The sequence below is a fragment of the Budorcas taxicolor genome, chromosome 4, assembly GCF_023091745.1.
Source record: "Budorcas taxicolor isolate Tak-1 chromosome 4, Takin1.1, whole genome shotgun sequence".
Classification (NCBI taxonomy): Eukaryota; Metazoa; Chordata; class Mammalia; order Artiodactyla; family Bovidae; genus Budorcas; species Budorcas taxicolor.
In genome coordinates, this window is record NC_068913.1 from 110,165,965 (window position 1) to 110,184,868 (window position 18,904).

Genomic DNA, 18,904 nt, shown 5'->3' on the forward strand with positions numbered 1-18,904 from the left:
AGTTTGGCTTATTTACACACTTTAAAATTAAGTGTTTAATCCAAATCACATGTTGAAATTTTTAAAAAATTAATTATAGCAAGTTTTATGATTGAAATAATGACTATATCACTAAACACTTTATTAAAGCTTAAATGAAAAAAATGGTCATTCTTCTTTTCTTGACAATTCAGTTCAGTTCAGTCGCTCAGTCATATCCGACTCTTTGTGACCCAATGAATCACAGCACACCAGGCCTTCCTGTCTATCACTAACTCCCAGAGTCCACCCAAACCCAGTCCATTGAATTGGTGATGCCATCCAAACCATTTCATCCTCTGTCATGCCCTTCACCTCCTGCCCTCAATCTTTTCCAGCATGAGTTCAGTTCAGTTCAGTCCCTCAGAAGTGTCTGACTCTTTGCAGCCCCATGAATCGCAGCACGCCAGGCCTCCCTGTCCATCACCAACTCCCGGAGTTCACTCAAACTCACATCCATCGAGTCAGTGATGCCATCCATCTCTGTCGTCTGTCGTCCCCTTTTCCTCCTGCCCCCAGTCCCTCCAGGCATCAGGGTATATTCAATGAGTCAACACTTCAAATGAGGTGGCCAAAGTACTGGGGTGTCAGCTTTAGCATCATTCCTTCCAAAGGACACCCAGGGCTGATCTCCTTTAGAATGGACTAGTTGGATCTCCTTGCAGTCCAAGCGACTCTCAAGAGTCTTCTCCAGCACCACAGTTCAAAAGCATCAATTCTTTGGCACTCAGCTTTCTTCACAGTCCAACACTCACATCCATACATGACCACTGGAAAAACCATAGCCTTAACTAGATGGACCTATGTTGGTAAAGTAATGTCTCTGCTTTTGAATATGCTATCTAGGTTGGTCATAACTTTCTTTCCAAGGAGAAAGCGTCTTTTAATTTCATGGCTACAGTCACCATCTGCAGTGATCTTGGAGCCCAGCATCAAGGTATTTTCAAATGAGTCAGCTCTTTGCATGAGGTGGCCAAAGTATTGGAGTTTCAGCTTCAACATCAGTCCTTATAATGAACACCCAGGACTGATTTCCTTTAGGATGGACTGGTTGGATCTCCTTGGAGTCCAAGGGACTCTCAAGAGTCTTCTCCAACACCACTGTTCAAAGGCATCAATTCTTCTGCGCTCAACTTTCTTTATAGTCCAACTCTCATATCCATACATGATCACTGAAAAACTATAGATAGCCCTGACTAGACGGACCTTTGTTGACAAAGTAATGTCTTTGCTTTTTAATGTGCTGTCTAGGTTGGTCATAACTTTCCTTCCAAGGAGTAAGCTTCTTTTTATTTCATGGCTGCAGTCACCATCTGCAGTGATTTTGGAGACCCCAAAAATAAAGTGAGCCACTGTTTCCACTGCTTCCCCATCTATTTGCCATAAAATGATGGGACCAGATGCCATGATCTTAGTTTTCTGAATGTTGAGCTTTAAGCCAACGTTTTCCCTCTCCTTTCACTTTCATCAAGAGGTTCTTTAGTTCCTCTTCACTTTCTGCCATAAGGGTGGTGTCATCTGCATATTTGAGGTTATTAAAATTTCTCCTGGCAATCTTGATTCCAGCTTGTGCTTCCTCCAGCCCAGCGTTTCTCATGATGTACTCTGCGTATAAGTAAGTAAGCAGGGTGACAATATACAGCCTTGATGTACTCCTTTTCCTATTTGGAACCAGTCTATTGTTCCATGTCCAGTTCTAACTGTTGCTTCGTGACCTGCATACGGGTTTCTGAAGAGGCAGGTCAGGTAGTCTGTTATTTCCATCTCTTGAAGAATTTTCCACAGGTTACTGTGATCCACTCATCAAAGGCTTTGGCATAGTCAATAAAGCAGAAATGGATGTTTTCCCAGAACTCTGTTGCTCTTTGATGATCTAGCAGATGTTTGCATTTTGAGCTCTGGCTCCTCTTGACAATTAGCAATATTAAAATTAAAATCTTATTATTTTGGTCCAGGATCAGGATTTTATAAAAGGAAGTGACCCTGACATAAAAATACATGAAAACCTATAAAAATATCCCTAGAGTGGAGAACACTTTGATGTAAATGAAGGGAAACTTTTTTTGTTTATCCATGGCTAAGCTGACATGCTCAGTTTTCTGTGAAAGAAAACACAATTTACCTTTTTAATCTGTACTTATTTGTTTTTCTTTTTCTATTTGCTTAATGCAGAATCTGAGGTGATAAAGTTAAGATTTTCACATCTTCTAATACAAATATTTAGTGATACCTTCCCCCCCAAATATTGCTTATAGGGTATGAACACACATTTTTATATATAATTTTTCATTTTCATTCAGTTTAAAATATATTGTAATTTCACTTTTGATTTACATTTTGACTTGTGACTTTTTTAGAAGTGCACCATTCATTTTCTAAGCATGTGGGGATGCCCGAAAAGTTTCTGATATTGAATACTAATGTAAATCCATTCAGGGCAGAGAACATATTTCTTTGGAATTTTAGTGCTTTTAAGTTTAATGAGATTTATGTCCATAATTTGTTCTATCATGGTCAATGTTTTACATACACGTGAAAAAATGTATATTCTGTTGTTTTGTGATGGAATGTTTTATTAACGTCACTTAGGTCAGGCTGATTTACAGTGTTGCTCAAATTGTTAACATCTTTATTGTGTACTTGCTCTATCAACCATTAAGAAAGTATTGAAATGTATGACGATAAATGTGAATTTGTCTCTTTTTCTGTATGGTTCTATAAGTTTTCCTGTCATATTTTTGAAGTACTATTAAGTACATACTAATAGTATGGACTTCCATGGTGGCTCAGACTGTAAAGCATCTGCCCACAAGGCCGGAGACCCAGGTTCATCCCTGAGTCGCAAAGATCCCCTGAAGAAGGAAATGGCACCCCACTCCAGTACTCTTGCCTGGAGAATCCCATGGATGGAGGGGTCTGGTGGGCTACAGTCCATGGGGTCTCAAAGAGTTGGACACGACTGATTCACTTCACTTTCGCTTTCTAAGTACATAAGGTTTAAGACTGCCATGCACTCTTGATTCATTAACCTCTTTATAATTGGGGAATGACTATCCCTGGTTGTATTTTTCACTCTGAAATCAACTTTACCTAATTTTACCAGATTTGTGATTACTCTCAAAATGTTCTATTTGTCTTTATTCATGAAATGAATTTTTTGTAGGTAGTTCATAGTCAGGTGTTGCTTTTTTCCTCAGCTATCTCTATTAGTTGGGCTATTTAGATCATTTTACATTTTTAAAATTTTGAAATTATTTAAAGATTAAATCTAGCATCTTATTATTACTTTTCTATTTATCCCACTCAGTCTTTGTTATTATTTTTTCTGTTTTTTAAATTTACTGAATCTTTAAAAAATGAATTTATTTTATCCACTTTAATTATTTAGCATCTATACTCATCTGATGTGCTATTTTACTGGAGAATATTTGGTTCATATTATACAGTCATATCTCTGTGTCTTCTTGAGGAACTGTCTCCAATACTCCCATAGACATCTAAGTCCCTTACATAAAATCAAATAGTACAAGCGGTGTTCTGTATCTGAGGCTTCCACATCCAGATTTAACCAACTGCAGATTGAATTCTTTAATTTAGTCTACTTTCAAGTTGTGTTATAACATTTCCTTTATAGTATAAAACTTTTATAATCATATCTTTCATTCCCCCTTGCTATGTACTATTACTTAATTTTTAAACACGTTTTTAATTTCATGTACAATATTACATTTTACATTGCTGCTGTGTTATAAATCAGAAGTGATAAACTAAATTATGTGAATAACAGTTCAATAATAATAATCATATGTCTTTACTCACATACCATTTCTATTGCTCTTCATTCCCTCTCAGTTTAGTTCAGTCACTCAGTCGTGTCCAACTCTTTGCAACCCCATGAACCTCAGCACACCAGGCCTCCCTGTCCATCACCAACTCCTGGAGTCCACCCAAACCCATGTCCATTGTGTCGGTGATGCCATCCAACCATCTCACCCTCTGTCGTCCCCTTCTTCTCCTGCCCTCAATCTTTCCCAGCATCAGGGTCTTTTCAAATGAGTCAGTTCTTCACATCAGGTGGCCAAAGTATTGGAGTTTCAGCTTTAACATCAGTCCTTCCAAGGGACACCCAGGATTAATCTCCTTTAGGATGGACTGGTTAGATCTCCTTGCAGTCCAAAGAACTCTCAAGAGCCTTCTCCAACAGCCTAGTTCAAAAGCATCAATTCTTTGGCACTCAGCTTTCTTTATAGTCCCAACTCTCACATCCATCCATGACTACTGGAAAAACCATAGCCTTGACTAGCTGGACCTTTGTTGGCATAGTAATGTCTCTGCTTTTTAATATGCTGTTTAGGTTGGTCATAACTTTCCTTCCAAGGAGCAAGTGTCTTTTAATTTCATGGCTACAATCACCATCTGCAGTGATTTTGGAGCCCATAAAATCATTCCCTCTAATAGAGCCTTATTTCTGTCTACTTTCATATTCCTTCTACCTCAAATTCTTTTCAATTTTTGTAGTGTGGGTCTCTTATTGATTAATTCTTTCAAGTTGTATAAAATAATCTTTAACATTCATTTTCTAAAAATATTTTTGCTGAGTATAGCCTTCTACATTGACAGCATTTTTTTTTCTTTCAGTGCTATACAGATGTTATATTCTCGTCTCACTTACACTGTTTATTGAATATTGTTGAATAACATTTAATATTGTTATATTTTCGCTTTTCACTTACATTCTTACCAGCATGAAGTTTGATGGTATCCTTATATTTATGCTTCTATACATACACTTTTCTGGTTGATTTTTAAATTTTTTTCATATCTCTGATTTTTAAAAATTGGATTTTGATGCACCATAATGCAGGTTTTTCAGATTTATTTTCCTTCAATTTCGTTGAGGAGCTTGCATTTGTGAGCTATGCATTTCATCAAATTGAGCATATATCTGACCATTTTTTCTGCATATTTCATTTCTGTGTTTGTTCTTCTTCTGTGTAGACTCCACTTGCACATACTGGGTGATAGGAATTTGTCCTGAAACTCACTATTTTTTAAAAATTATCTTCAACTGTTTAGACATATTCTGTTACTATGTCTTCAGGTTCACTAATGCTTTCTTCTGAATTGATTATCTGCCATTAATATACTATACAATAAAATTTTCATCTCACATATTGTAGGCCTTATTTGGATCATTGTTTGCATCTTCCATTTGTCTCTACTTAAAATTTTTAATATATTAAATACAGTCATAATAATCCTTTCAATGTTTTTATCTGTTAATACTAAAATATATTTCAGTTCTGACTCTGTCTCTATTATTTATCTTTTCATTATAAGTATTTTTCTTCTTGCATGCTTAGTAATTTATATTTTAGCAATCACTAATTTTCCAGTACTTTGGCCACCTCATGAGAAGAGATGACTCATTGGAAAAGACTCTGATGCTGGGAGAGATTGGGGGCAGGAGGAAAAGGGGACGACAGAGGATGAGATGGCTGGATGGCATCACCGACTCGATGGAAGTGAGTCTGAGTGAACTCCGGGAGTTGGTGATGGACAGGGAGGCCTGGAGTGCTGCGATTCATGGGGTCACAAAGAGTCAAACATGACTGAGCGACTGAACTGAACTGAACTGAATTTTCTTTTCTTTGATGCTGGATATTTCTGGACTTCTGTAAATATACTTGATCTTTGTCTGGGATTCCTTTAAGTTAATTAGAAACAATTCAATCCTTGGAATCTTGTTTTGGAAGTTTACTAAGTAATATCAGAGCAGTGCTCAGCTTAAGTTTATATAGTCTGCATTTATCACCCAGGACCTTCTGTGTATTCTACCTAATTCTCTTTTAATCTCTAGGCTTTGTATTTTGGCTATTGAGTATTGATGATGTTTCTGGGCACCTGTGAATTTCAGGTACTCTCAGTTCAATTAGGTTCAGTTCAGTCACTCAGTCGTGTCCGACTCTTTGTGACCCCATAAATCACAGCACATCAGGCCTCCCTGTCCATCACCAACTCCCGGAGTTTACTTGGACTCACGTCCATTGAGTCAGTGATGCCATCCAGCCATCTCATCCTCTGTCGTCCCCTTCTCCTCCTGCCTCCAATCCCTCCCAGCATCAGAGTCTTCTCCGATGAGTCAACTCTTCACATGAGGTGCCCAAAGTACTGGAGTTTTAGCTTCAGCATCATTCCTTCCAAAGAAATCCCAGGGCTAATCTCCTTCAGAATGGACTGGTTGTATCTCCTTGCAGTTCAAGGGACTCTCAAGAGTCTTCTCCAACACCACAGTTGAAAAGCATCAATTCTTTGGTGCTCAGCTTTCTTCACAGTCCAACTCTCACATCCATACATGACCACAGGAAAAACCATAGCCTTGACTAGACGGACCTTTTTCAGGCACTCTAAGAACTTCTAACATCTCTAATATTTTTAATCTCACGTGGTTCCTTTATATTTATGTATCAATCTGTATTCTTCACACTTGCAAAGTACTGGCTACAATTTTCTCTCCATTCCAGCAGTGTATCCTGTGCATTCTAGTCACTTTGGTCTCAGCTTCATTTCTTCAACTTAACACAACTGAGCTTGCCTGGGTTCTTTCTCTCTGTTTGTCAGAACCTGAAAATTCATTCAAGTTAGTACAGTTGAGTAAGCTCAGTTCTCACCTGATTTACCAACTTAGCCTCATGGATTGAGATCCTTTTCAGCCTGCTATTTAGTACCTTTAGAACTACTGTTCTATTAATTTGGTTCATCTTTTGGTTGCTTCAGGCAGTAGAGTAAATCTAGTCCACTTTGTCCTTCCTGGAACATTCTTTCTAGGTTTTATTTTTATTTAAATTTATTTATTTTAATTGGAATCTAATTACTTTTTTTTAACTCTTTTTCTTTAAAATATATCAGTTCCTACAAAGAAACAGAACATAAATACAATAAATAAGAGCATGCTCTGTCTCAAAGTATACTTTAACCAACAGAATATGACACTTTTCAAAGTAATGACTTTGAGAAAAGTATCTCTCACCTTTAAATATATTTTTAATATATTTTAAATATTATAGTCTTGCCATGACAGAATATAAGATAGCTGAGTAAATTCAACTTGCACCTAAAAAATATCCTAGGGTTACACATGGATTTTATTTTATTGACTAGGCAAAAAGTAGACAAGGGAATATTGTCCATTGGTGAAAGTTATTACAAAAATGAAGTGTCATTAATAATATATGATGATATTTATAAATTTTTATCTTACTTTATGAACAACTTTAATATTTAACTTGTTTCTGTTTAATATTGCTTCAAAGTAAATAGGTTATATACAATGAAAAGGAGGCTAAAATATTTTAAGCCTGAAACAATCTATTGCAGAAATTTTAAAGATAGAACATTTTTGTAGTATCTATAATGAGAATAAAGTAATAATTGGGAAGTACTTGCCCCTGATGATATGGAGAAATTACCTCTGCTTTTAATATAGCAACAGGGAAACTAGTATCTTTTGAGTAGCGACAGCAGTAAGGAAGCTCATGAAGCAGATAACATTAGGCTTTGACCTCGTTTCATCACTTCTTGTCACTAACACTTCTCATCACCTGCAGCTTTTGCTCTTTCCACTTTAGGTATCATGTGCTGTAATTATAATGAGATTTTCCTTTACTTATAATTGCAGAGCCAAAGTATGGTCTTCAAAGAACAACTTAAAATTTCACTGACAACTATGCTTTGAAAAAAGGAAACTTATAGGCCAAAATAGTACTACTAAAACATTAAAACTAGAGAAAATTAACCAAGGATAGAAGGGATTATTTTTAGTTGCATGTTTTTTTGTGTATATTCCAGTGAAACATTGTCTGGGATTCAATATTACTTCACATATGATGAAATGCAAGTATGAGTCATATCATTACCTCTGTGACATCTTAAGGTTTTGTCATACAACTTACCGATAGTCATAAGAGAACTGAGAGTCAATAAGAGAATTGAATTCTCTTATTCCATGTAAATACAACCCTATAAAATATTTTTCAATGAATCATTTTACATAGGAAAAAAATCATAGGATTTTTGTGTTCTGAAACTGTAAATACCTGGGGATAAAATTTTATCTGGGGGATAAAATTCCTTTTCCAGATATATACTTATATATAATTTTTTGTCTTAGAATCATTAAATTCCATATGCCTCTAGTAAAATTTCTGTTAGCAAATCAGAAGCTAATTAAGAAATGAGAAGTCATCTTAAAATGGGGACCCCCTTTGAATATTAATATGTTAAATGTGTAACTCATTCAGGGTATTAATTTACTAAATGGGTAATGTGCTAAATGTGTCTCACACAGAATTTTCCCTGTGGATATTTTATTTATGAATATATAGGTATAAAAAATGAGATACTTTCTGTATTTAGTCAAGGCTTCCCCATCACCTCTCCTGAAAACCCAACAAAAATTTTATTGAAAAGGATAGAGAGATTATTACGTACCCCTTAGCACCCATGAACATGTCTTTTCATAGTTGAATTAACTGTCTCAGATACAGACCTCAAGCATCTCTTTTCTTTTTCTTTTTTAATATATAGATGAGAAATATTGAATAGTCAATTAATCTCAAAAGATATACAGTGGTTGTTTTAGAATTCATATTGACATGATAAATTCTTTTGCCATTGTTGTTTAAAAATGACATACACCTTAGGAATCTAATCTGATTTCATTTAAGATAAATCTTAAGTTCTATTATTTCAAATATTATGTTCATCACATTTTTTTATATTTAAATGATAAAATATGCCCTGGAGGAAAACAACATTTTAATGTTTAAGATAGAATAGGCTTCTGAAACAAAATAATGTTAATATTTTCCACATAAATTTATTATGAATAATGAATCATTTTCTTTGGAATTAAGGAGCTATAATGCAGTTCCATTTGTCTTCCTGGGTAACATTCTCTTCCTTTTTCTTTGCACCCTCAACCCCTTGACTGTAAAGTGTCACCACCTAGTATATTTTTATTTGTTAAGTCTAAAATCTAAAATAGTGCAAACTGAATTCATGATATCAGTGAAAGTTCAGGATCTATAAATACATTTAGATCCATTTTTTCTAAGCTATAGATAAATAACACTTTGCTTACCTAGTAAATAAAAAATAGTAAACAACAGCCAGATGGCTTAATTGAATACAACGTGGATATTTTGGAGGTGGCTAAAATAAAGTTTGGGCTTCCCAGGTGGTTCAGTGGTAAAGAATCTGCCTGCCAAGCAGGAGATGTGGTTTTAATCCCTGGGTCGGAAAGATCCCTTGGAGAAGGAAATGGCAACCCACTCCAGTATTTTTGCCTGAAAAATTCCATGGACAGAGGAACTTGGTGGGCTACAGCCTATTGGGTCTCAAGGAGTCAGACACAACTTAGTGACTAACTGAAAAGAACAACATCAAAAAAAATAAAGTTTTATTACATTTTAGTTACTCCTGCTAGGTTAAGATAGAAATCCATAATCAGCTCATAATACAAGGTATAGCCCTGACATAATCTTCTCATTCTGTGATATTACTTTCAGAGTTGAGAGTAGGGTGGATGCAGTGTTTATGAATAAAACTGATGACTAGATTATTGAGTTGAGAAATAGTAACTCAGACACTAGTAGCAAGGCTCACCAGCAGACAGAATTTTAGCTACTGCTTACAATGTAGAATGCCACATCTTTATATTTCAGTGATGTCAACAGTGAAGAAAAACGCGCGCACACACACACGTGCACACACACACTTTATGATCCTCTCTAGAATCAATCCAGATTCAGAGACTTCCTTACATTGAGAGGCGTAATATCCTTCACCCAAATATAATTTTCATAAACACTTGTTTCTCCAGAAGCAGTTACATCTTTATGTGTTATTTCCATTCAAATTGTCATATCCATTTGAATATTCTATCCATCTAGAAAACTGCATTCACCTTAAAATTAAGTTGACTATAAATCTTCCATTCAACTCATCATCTCTTATTCCCAAACTGATTTCTGCATTTTACTTAGTATCATTCTAATGCCTAAAGCAAAAATCACAAATAAAATTTTAATTCTACCATCTCTTTCCCCCCTATAATAAACTGACAAATATATTGTAAAATTCTCTAGAAATCAATAACAAAACGGCAATGGGAAAACTCACAAATAAATGGAAATTAAACAACATACAAGTGTATAGTCTTTGGGTAAAAAGAAAATCAAAAGAGAAATTAGAAAATATTTCAATACAAGTGAAATAATTCCACCACACACTAAAACTTACAGGATACAATAAGGGCAGTATTGAGCAGAAAATATATGGTGAAAAAAACCTACATTAAGAAAAAGAAATAATTCAAATAACCTAACTTTAAACTTCAAGGAGTTGGAAAACAAAGAACAAACTAAGTCCAAAGTTAGCAGAAGAAAGTAAACAACTAAAATTATGATGTGAAGAAATGAAATAGAGAACGTAAAAGCAGTTTAAAAAGATCAACAAAATAAAGAGATGGTTTTTGAGCAGATAAACAAATCTGACAAGCCCTTAGCTAGACTGCTGCTGCTACTGCTAAGTTGCTTCAGTCGTGTTCGACTCTGTGCGGCCCCATAGACGGCAGCCCACTAGGCTCTTCTGTCCCTGGGATTCTCCAGGCAAGAACACTGGAGTGGGTTGCCATTTCCTTCTCCAATGCATGAAAGTGAAAAGTGAAAGTGAAGTTGCTCAGTCGTGCCCGACTCTTAGTGACCTCATGGACTGCAGCCTTCCAGGTTCCTCCATCCATGGGATTTTCCAGGCAAGAGTACTGGAGTGGGTTGCCACTGCCTTCTCCGTTAGCTAGACTAAACAAGAAAAAAAGCCAACTAGAATAGATAAAATATAAAATGAAACAGGAGATATTACAACTGAAACCACAGAAGTTTCAAAAAAACTATAAGGCACTATTAAATTATGAACAACAATGGCAACCCACTCCAGTACTCTTGCCTGGAAAACACCATGGATGAAGGAACCTGGAAGGCTGCAGTCCATGAGGTCACTAAGAGTCAGACACAACTGAGCAACTTCACTTTCAATTTTCACTTTCATGCATTGGAGAAGGAAATGGCAACCCACTCTAGTGTTCTTGCCTGGAGAATCCCAGGGATGGGGGAGCCTGGTGGGCTGCTGTCTATGGGGTCGCATAGAGTCGGACACAACTGAAGCAATGCAGCAGCAGCAGCAGCAGCAGCATACACCAATTGGACAACCTAGAAAAATAAATTTTTGCAACATACAAGCCACAAGACTGACTCAAGAAGCAGGAAACTTGAACAGATCAATAACAAATGAGAAGACTGAATCATTAATCAAAAGTCTCCAAAAATGGAAGTCCAAGATTAAATGACTTAACAGGTGTATTCTACCAAACATTTCAATAATGAATATCAGTCCTCTTAAATTAATCAAAAATAGATGAGAAAAGAATACTTCCAAACTCATTTTATGTAGCCAGCATCACTCTGACAAAGACATCACAAGGAAAGAAAACTACAGGCCAATATCCTAATAAACATGGATGTAAAAATCTTCAACCAACTATTAGCAAACCAACTGCAACAGCACATTTAAGCACCATAAGGTACATTATGCACCATAATATACATATGCATATGTACCATTACCACAACCATACACCGTAAGCAAGTAGGATTGATCCCTGGGATGCAAGGATGGTTCAACATGTGAAAACCAATAACTGTGATAAGCCACAAAACAGAATAAAAGATTACCTTACTAGATGTAGAAAAAAAATCTGGCAAAATTCAAAACCCATTCATGACAATAATTCTCAACATATTATGTACAGAAAGAACTAGGCTCAAAGCAATGAAGGCCATATGTAAAAATCTGGCAATCAATGTCATACTCAATGGTGAAAAACTAAAATCATTTCCTCTAAGATCTGGAATATGGCAAAGATAACCACTCTTGACACATCTGTTCAACATAGTACTAGAAAGCCTAGCCAGAGCTGTTGGAGAAGAAAAATAAGTTAAAAGCATTGATTTTTTTCCCTCAGAATATTTTAATTCTATCAAACAGTCACTGACATAGACCAAGACCTTGGTGCTTCAGAGTCAGAATGCTGCAATGTCTTTAAACTGGTTCTCTGAGCCCTGCCCATTCCTCAACTCTGAGTCTCTTCATTTTCCAGGATTAGACTTCTAAAATGCTATGATATTCACCTTCTGATTAAAAGATAAAAAACCTGTCATAGTAACCATCGTTTTGCAGAATAAAGGCCATAAGATTATGCATTTTATTTATGATATGGTATGCAATAATCTGTACTTGACTTCCAATTTGTCTGCCAGTTTGTAACATGAGTTCTGCAATATGAGCAGCCAAAGTCAAACCAAAACAAATGAAATTCTCTACCATTCCTGAACACATTTTGTAAATATCTTCTGCCTGATACCAGACAGAATGTAAATATACATTATTTATATATATAGCAGTTAGAAACAGACATGGAACAATGGACTGGTTCAAAGTTGGGAAGGGACTACACTAAGGCTGTATACTGTCACCCTGATTATTTAATTTACATGCAGAGTACATCATGTGAAATGCCAGACTGGATGAATCACAAGCTGGAATCAAGATTGCCACGAGAAATATCTACAACCCAAGATATGCAGATGATATCACTTTAATGGAAGTAAGTGAAGAGGAACTCAAAAGTTTCTTGATGAAGGTGAAAGAGGAGAGTGAAAAAGCTGGCTTGAAATTCAACATCAAAAAATTAAGATCATGGCATCTAGTCCCATCACTTCATGACAAATAGATGGGGGAAAGTGGAAATGGTGACAGATTTTTTATTTTCTTGGGCTCCAAATTCACTGCAGGTGGTGACTACAGCCAAGAAATTAAGACACTCACTCCTTGGAAGAAAAACTATGACATGCCTAGACAGTGTAATAAAAGGCAGAGACAACACTTTGCCAACAAAAGTCCATATAGTCAAAGTTATGGTTTTCCCAGTAGTCACGTACGGATGTGAGAGTTGGACCATAAAGAGGACTGAGCATCAAAGAATCAGTACTTTTGAACTGTGGTGCTGGAGAAGACTCTTGAGAGTCCCTTGGACAGCAAGGAGATCAAACAAGTCAATCCTAAAGGAAATCAATGCTAAATATTCACTGAAGGATTGATGCTGAATCCCCAATAGTTTGGCCACCTGATACAAAGAGCCAACTCATTGGAAAAGACCCTGTTGCTGGGAAAGATTGAGGCAAGAGAAGGGGGCAATAGAAGATGAGACAGTTGGATGTTATTACCGACTGAATGGACAGGAGTTTGAGCAACCTCCAGGAGATAGTGAAGGACAGGGAATCCTGGCGTGCTCCATTCCGTGGGGTTGCAAACAGTTGGACATGACTTAACAACAGCAGTTGATGTAACAATATAGCATTTATATTAAAATGAAAGTTTAAAGATCAAAATTGAGTGTTTATAATCTCCTATTATTCTAACTCATTTTGTGCCATAAGTATATTTTTTGAAGACTCTGCACTTAATGTGTAGACTGTCAGCTTCTAAAATTCTAAAAGAGAAATTGTGACAAATACTGTGTATGTTGTATCCAGATTTTAAAACTGAATTGCAATGGGATAATCATGTTCTTTTGAATATCTTTGAAATGCACATACACCAGGTAATTTACATTTCTTTCTAAAGTTCTGTAATTCAACTTGCTGCAATTTTTTTATGCTAAAAGATTCTTTTAAGATAAAAATAGACATTTGAAGATTGAGTTACCTGGCATGTTTTGCAATAAATTAGAGAATCTCTAAATTTCTGGATATATTTTCATATTAATGATGTTGAATATAAATATTCATTTCATATTCATAAATTCAATAATAATTTTGTTAATGAAATATTTGTTTAAATTATAAACATCTGTATCAGTTAAAATATCTTTTAGAATCCATATTTTTATATTTTAAATATCAACTACATTAGTAAATATTTATTCTGATTCAAGTATTTCACTTATTTGATCACTATAAAGTTTATTTCAGGAAAAGAAAAATTGTTATAAACAAAATTTATTTTTATATTTAAAACATGGTAAAGACTCATATTAGGAAATTTATAAGTTCTTCTTATAGTTCCCTTTACATTTTTATATGTATTATTTTAATAGATCAGTTATTGTGTTATTTTAAAAGGTCAGTGTTCATTCCAATCCCCAAAAGGGCAATGCCAATAAATATTCAAACTACTTCACAATTGCGCACATTTTGCATGCTAGCAAGGAAGTGCTCAAGAACCTTCAAGCTTATCTTCAATAGTATGTGAACCGAGAACTTCCAGAAATACAAGCTGGATTTAGAAAAGGCAGAGGGGCCAGAGATCAAATCGCCAACATCCATCGGATCATAGAAAAAGCAAGACAATTCCAGAAGAACATCTACTTCTGTTTCATTGACTACACTAAAGCCTTTGACTGTGTGGATCTCAACAAACTGTGGAAAATTCTGAAAGAGACAGGAATAACAGATCACTTTACCTGCCTCCTAAGAAAGCCGTATGCAGGACAAGAAGCAACAGTTAGAACCGGACATGGAAAAATGGAGTGTTCAAACTTGGAAAAGGAGTATGTCAAGGCTGTATATTGTCACCCTGACTTTAACTTGGGCTTCCCTGCTGGCTCAGATGGTAAAGAATCCACATGCAATGCGGGAGACATGGGTTTGAGCCCTAGGTTGGAAAGATCCCTTTATATGCATAGTACATCATGTGAAATGTTGGGCTGGATGAAGCTCAAGCTGAAATCAAGGTTACTGGGAGAAATATCAATAACCTCATATATGCAGAAGACACCATCCTAATGGCAGAAAATGAATAGTAACTTAAGAGACTCTTGATGACTGTAAAAGACAAGAGTGGAAAAACTGGCTTAAAATTCAACGTTCAGAAAACTAAGATTGTGGCATCTGGTTCTTTCACTTCATGGCAAATAGATGGAAAAAAATGGAAACAGTGACAGACTTTTTTTTCTTGAGCTCCAAAATCACTATGGATGGTGACTGCATAAAGTTAAAGATGCTTGCTCTTTGGAAGAAAAGCTATGGCAAACCTAGAAAGTGTACTGAAAAGCAGAGACAACACTTTGCCAACAAAGGTTCATATAGTCAAAGCTATGGTTTTTCCAGTAGTCATGTGCAGAGGTGAGAGTTGGACCATAAAGAAGGCTGAGTGCCAAGAACTTATGCTTTCGAATTGTGGTGCTAGATAAGTCTCTTGGGAGTCCCTTGGACAGCATGGAGGTCAAACCAGTCAATCCTAAAAGAAATCAGCCTTGAATATTCTTTGGAAGGACTGAAACTAAAGCTCCCAGACTTTGCCACCTGATGTGAAGAGCCAACTCATTGGAAAAGATCCTGATGCTGGGAATGATCGAGCAAAGGAAGAAAAGCAGGTGACAGAGGATAAGATGTTTAGATGGCATCATTGCTTAATGGGCATGAGTTTGAGCAAGCTCTGGAAGATGGTGAAGGATGGAGAAGCCTGGTGTGCTGCAGTCTATGGATCACAAAGAGCTGGACACAACTGAGCAACTGAACAACAAATATGAAATACTGACATGTACATACACGGTAGCAAGTGGGTCATTCTCTTCAATTGAGGGTTTAAAACATGAAATATTTCTCTTTAAAATTTTTGTACTCAATATCAAGATTAACACATTTGTTAACTGTAATAATTTGAACAATGTATTTATAACATTCTGTGAAATGAATGAGACATTTTAAACATTGCAACCATCTTCACAGCTAGAAGAGGACAAAAGGAATGAATGTGGTGAATAATGAAGAAAACATAGCCATGTTTCCCTGTTTGAAAGCAATAAATTCATATTCTATGTTAAACACAAGTAATAAACCACAGATGCATGAACACACAGTTATACTGTTACACAATTATATGCTATTATTATATCAGACAATAGCTAGGTATATGTTCTTACACATGTACTTTGAAGCAATGTGAAACTGGGTTTCTTAACAAAATTGACAGGGAGTTGAAGTCCTCTATCACATTTGGTGTGAATACTTTGACACGTGTGTGTGCCTGTGCTCAGTTTTGTCTGACTCCTTGTGACTCCATGGGCTATAGCCTGCCAGTCTCCTGTGCCCATGGGATTTCTCAGGCAAGATTATTAGGATGGATTGCATTTTCTCTTTTATGGTTTGAACCCAAACCAGGGTTCCAACCTGTGTCTCTTGTGTCTCCTGCATTGACAGGTATATTCTTTGCCACTAGTACCACCTGGAAAGTCCAAGTTTTGCTAAATAGTCTCTGCTTAGCTGGAGATACTTTTTATGAATTTTATTTCTCTAAGTACTTTATATATGTAAAATCATACAGTGTTTATCTTTTTGTGACTTTCACTCAGCTTGATGACCTCAAGTTTGATTTATACTGTAGCATTAGTTACAAGCTTCATTCTCTTTAAACCTGAATAATGTCCCACTGTTTCTGCATTGTAGACAGGTTCTTAACCATCTGAGCCACCAGAGAAGCCCCTGGTATAAATATATATACATATATAGCCTCTTTTTATTGGATTTCCTTCCCATTTAGGTCACCACAGAGCACTGAGTAGAGTTCCCTGTTCTATACAGTAGGTTCTCACTAGTTTTCTATTTTGTACTATCTATAGTAGTGTGTATATGTCAATTTCAATCTCCCAGTATATCCTACTTCCCTTCCCCTTGTACCCACATGTCTGCTTACTGCATCTGTGTCTATTTCTGCGTTACAAATAAGTTCATCTGTAAAACACATTAATTTTTAATGTGTAAAGTTGGTTTCATTAAAAAAAGCTTAATCTTGAGTTGTTTTATTGTCTTAGAAAATTTTGTTAAAAATAACAATGGTGCTAATATACAAACAAAATCTAATCTGAAATTTACTGCAGGGCATTTTCTTTTAAAGCCATATCGGTGTTTGCTACTTGTCATAAAATAAAATTTAAAAAAAAAGGAAAGTTGTCTCCATGTAGTGGAATACTAAAACATGTTTATCAGGAAATGAATATATTGAAACACGTACAGTTTTGCTGCATTTGCAAGTGTGTACTTCAACAGAACTCCCAAGAAATTTTATGAGGATTCAACACCAACCCATATTTATTCATAATGATTATATTCTGGGAGTGCATGTAGTCTAACATATCAGTCACATATAAGACAAAAATAATGTAGGATTAGACTGCAGAACCCTAGTTATCTGCCTACCATCTATTCTCCATTTTTTAAAAACACTAAATATATGAAGAAGTCCTAGGTTACAAAGTTATATTTCCAAACAGAAACTGTCAGTTTTGCTTCCCAGAAATCTACTTAAAGAGGGCTGACTCTGACCTTTCACTTAATGCTTTCCTCTCCTTCCTTCTTGCTTTCTAGAATGTGGATTTCATGACTAAACTTACAATTACTATCTTTTGAAAATGAGTCAACCTTGAGTTTGGAAAATTGTCACAAAGATCACAGAACAAATAAAAATAGAATGGATGTGTAATAACTAGAGACTCCATTAAAACTATGTCAACCCTGACCTACCTACATCTGGAAGGAATCATTTTACATAAGAGAAACTTAATACTTAAAGAAAGTAGATTTTAATATTGTTACTATTTTACAGAGATAAATTTAATCAAAACCAATATAAAGTTTGGTACCTAGAAGTGTCTATTGCAATTAGCAGATCATAAACCATGGAACTGACTGAAGGGAGAAAATGTCAGGGCAAATATGAAACATTCAGATAGTGCAAACTACAGAACTGATGATTCTTGCTATGTGACAACAAAATATAGGTTTATATTTTAGTCTGCCCTGTATTAGAAAGCAGATAACATGCCAACCAAACTTGTAATATTACACCTCTTCTATTATACAAAAGAAGTAAATAAAAGCATAGCACATACTCAGTCTTCTTTGTTACTCTGAAATGAAAAACTGAAATTAGAGCTGGAAAGGACATCAACAGAGAACAAAGAAGCAAGTCTTGAGGAAGCTAACTGCCAATGGCTTGCAGTCTAATTTCACCGAGAGTTCATTAATTTGGAATCTAGCTGGGATAAAAAATGATAAATTGTGCTTATTCTAACCTGGTGCATTTATCAACCCTGGCTGTTAAAAGGCAACAACAGTCGGAGATAACACCATGGTTAAAATCTTTCAAACAATATTCTTAATTGTTTCTTTGTCATACAATGGGAGTAAACACATTGATGAAGGTCAGAATAAGGCATGGCAAGCCTACATGACCCTGTTATTTCAAGTCGATTCAAAACAGTGTTATTTTAATGAACAGAAGATAGGAAAAACACAAAATTCACTATGCAAAAGAGAATATTCAGACTTACCAACTGTGTCTAGATGAGAAGCTTATGATCATTGGTATGTAAAGTTGACTGGAAGAAATATATCAGACAGCTGCTCATACTTTTTAGTACTTTTGTGGCCAATAAAACAGTCTTAATTTTCTAAAAGAGAGCCTGGTATCCCAGGACCTTCCCTAGAAGAACTTGCGCATCTCTCACAAAGAGTATCTTCCCAAAAGTCCAGGTCAGACATAGCTGTGGATGACAACAAAGGAGAACTTCTCAGAAAGCAAGCTAAGTGTATGTGTGTGCATGTGCATGCATTTGCATACATTTATATGAGAAATATGGAGGGAAGAAGAAAGGGGGAGATAGAGAAAGAGCCAGAAACAGAATGTAGAGTATCGGATGAATCATCTAATTCATCTCATCATCATAAAAACTATGGAATAATTATCAATATTATCATGATTATTATGACTG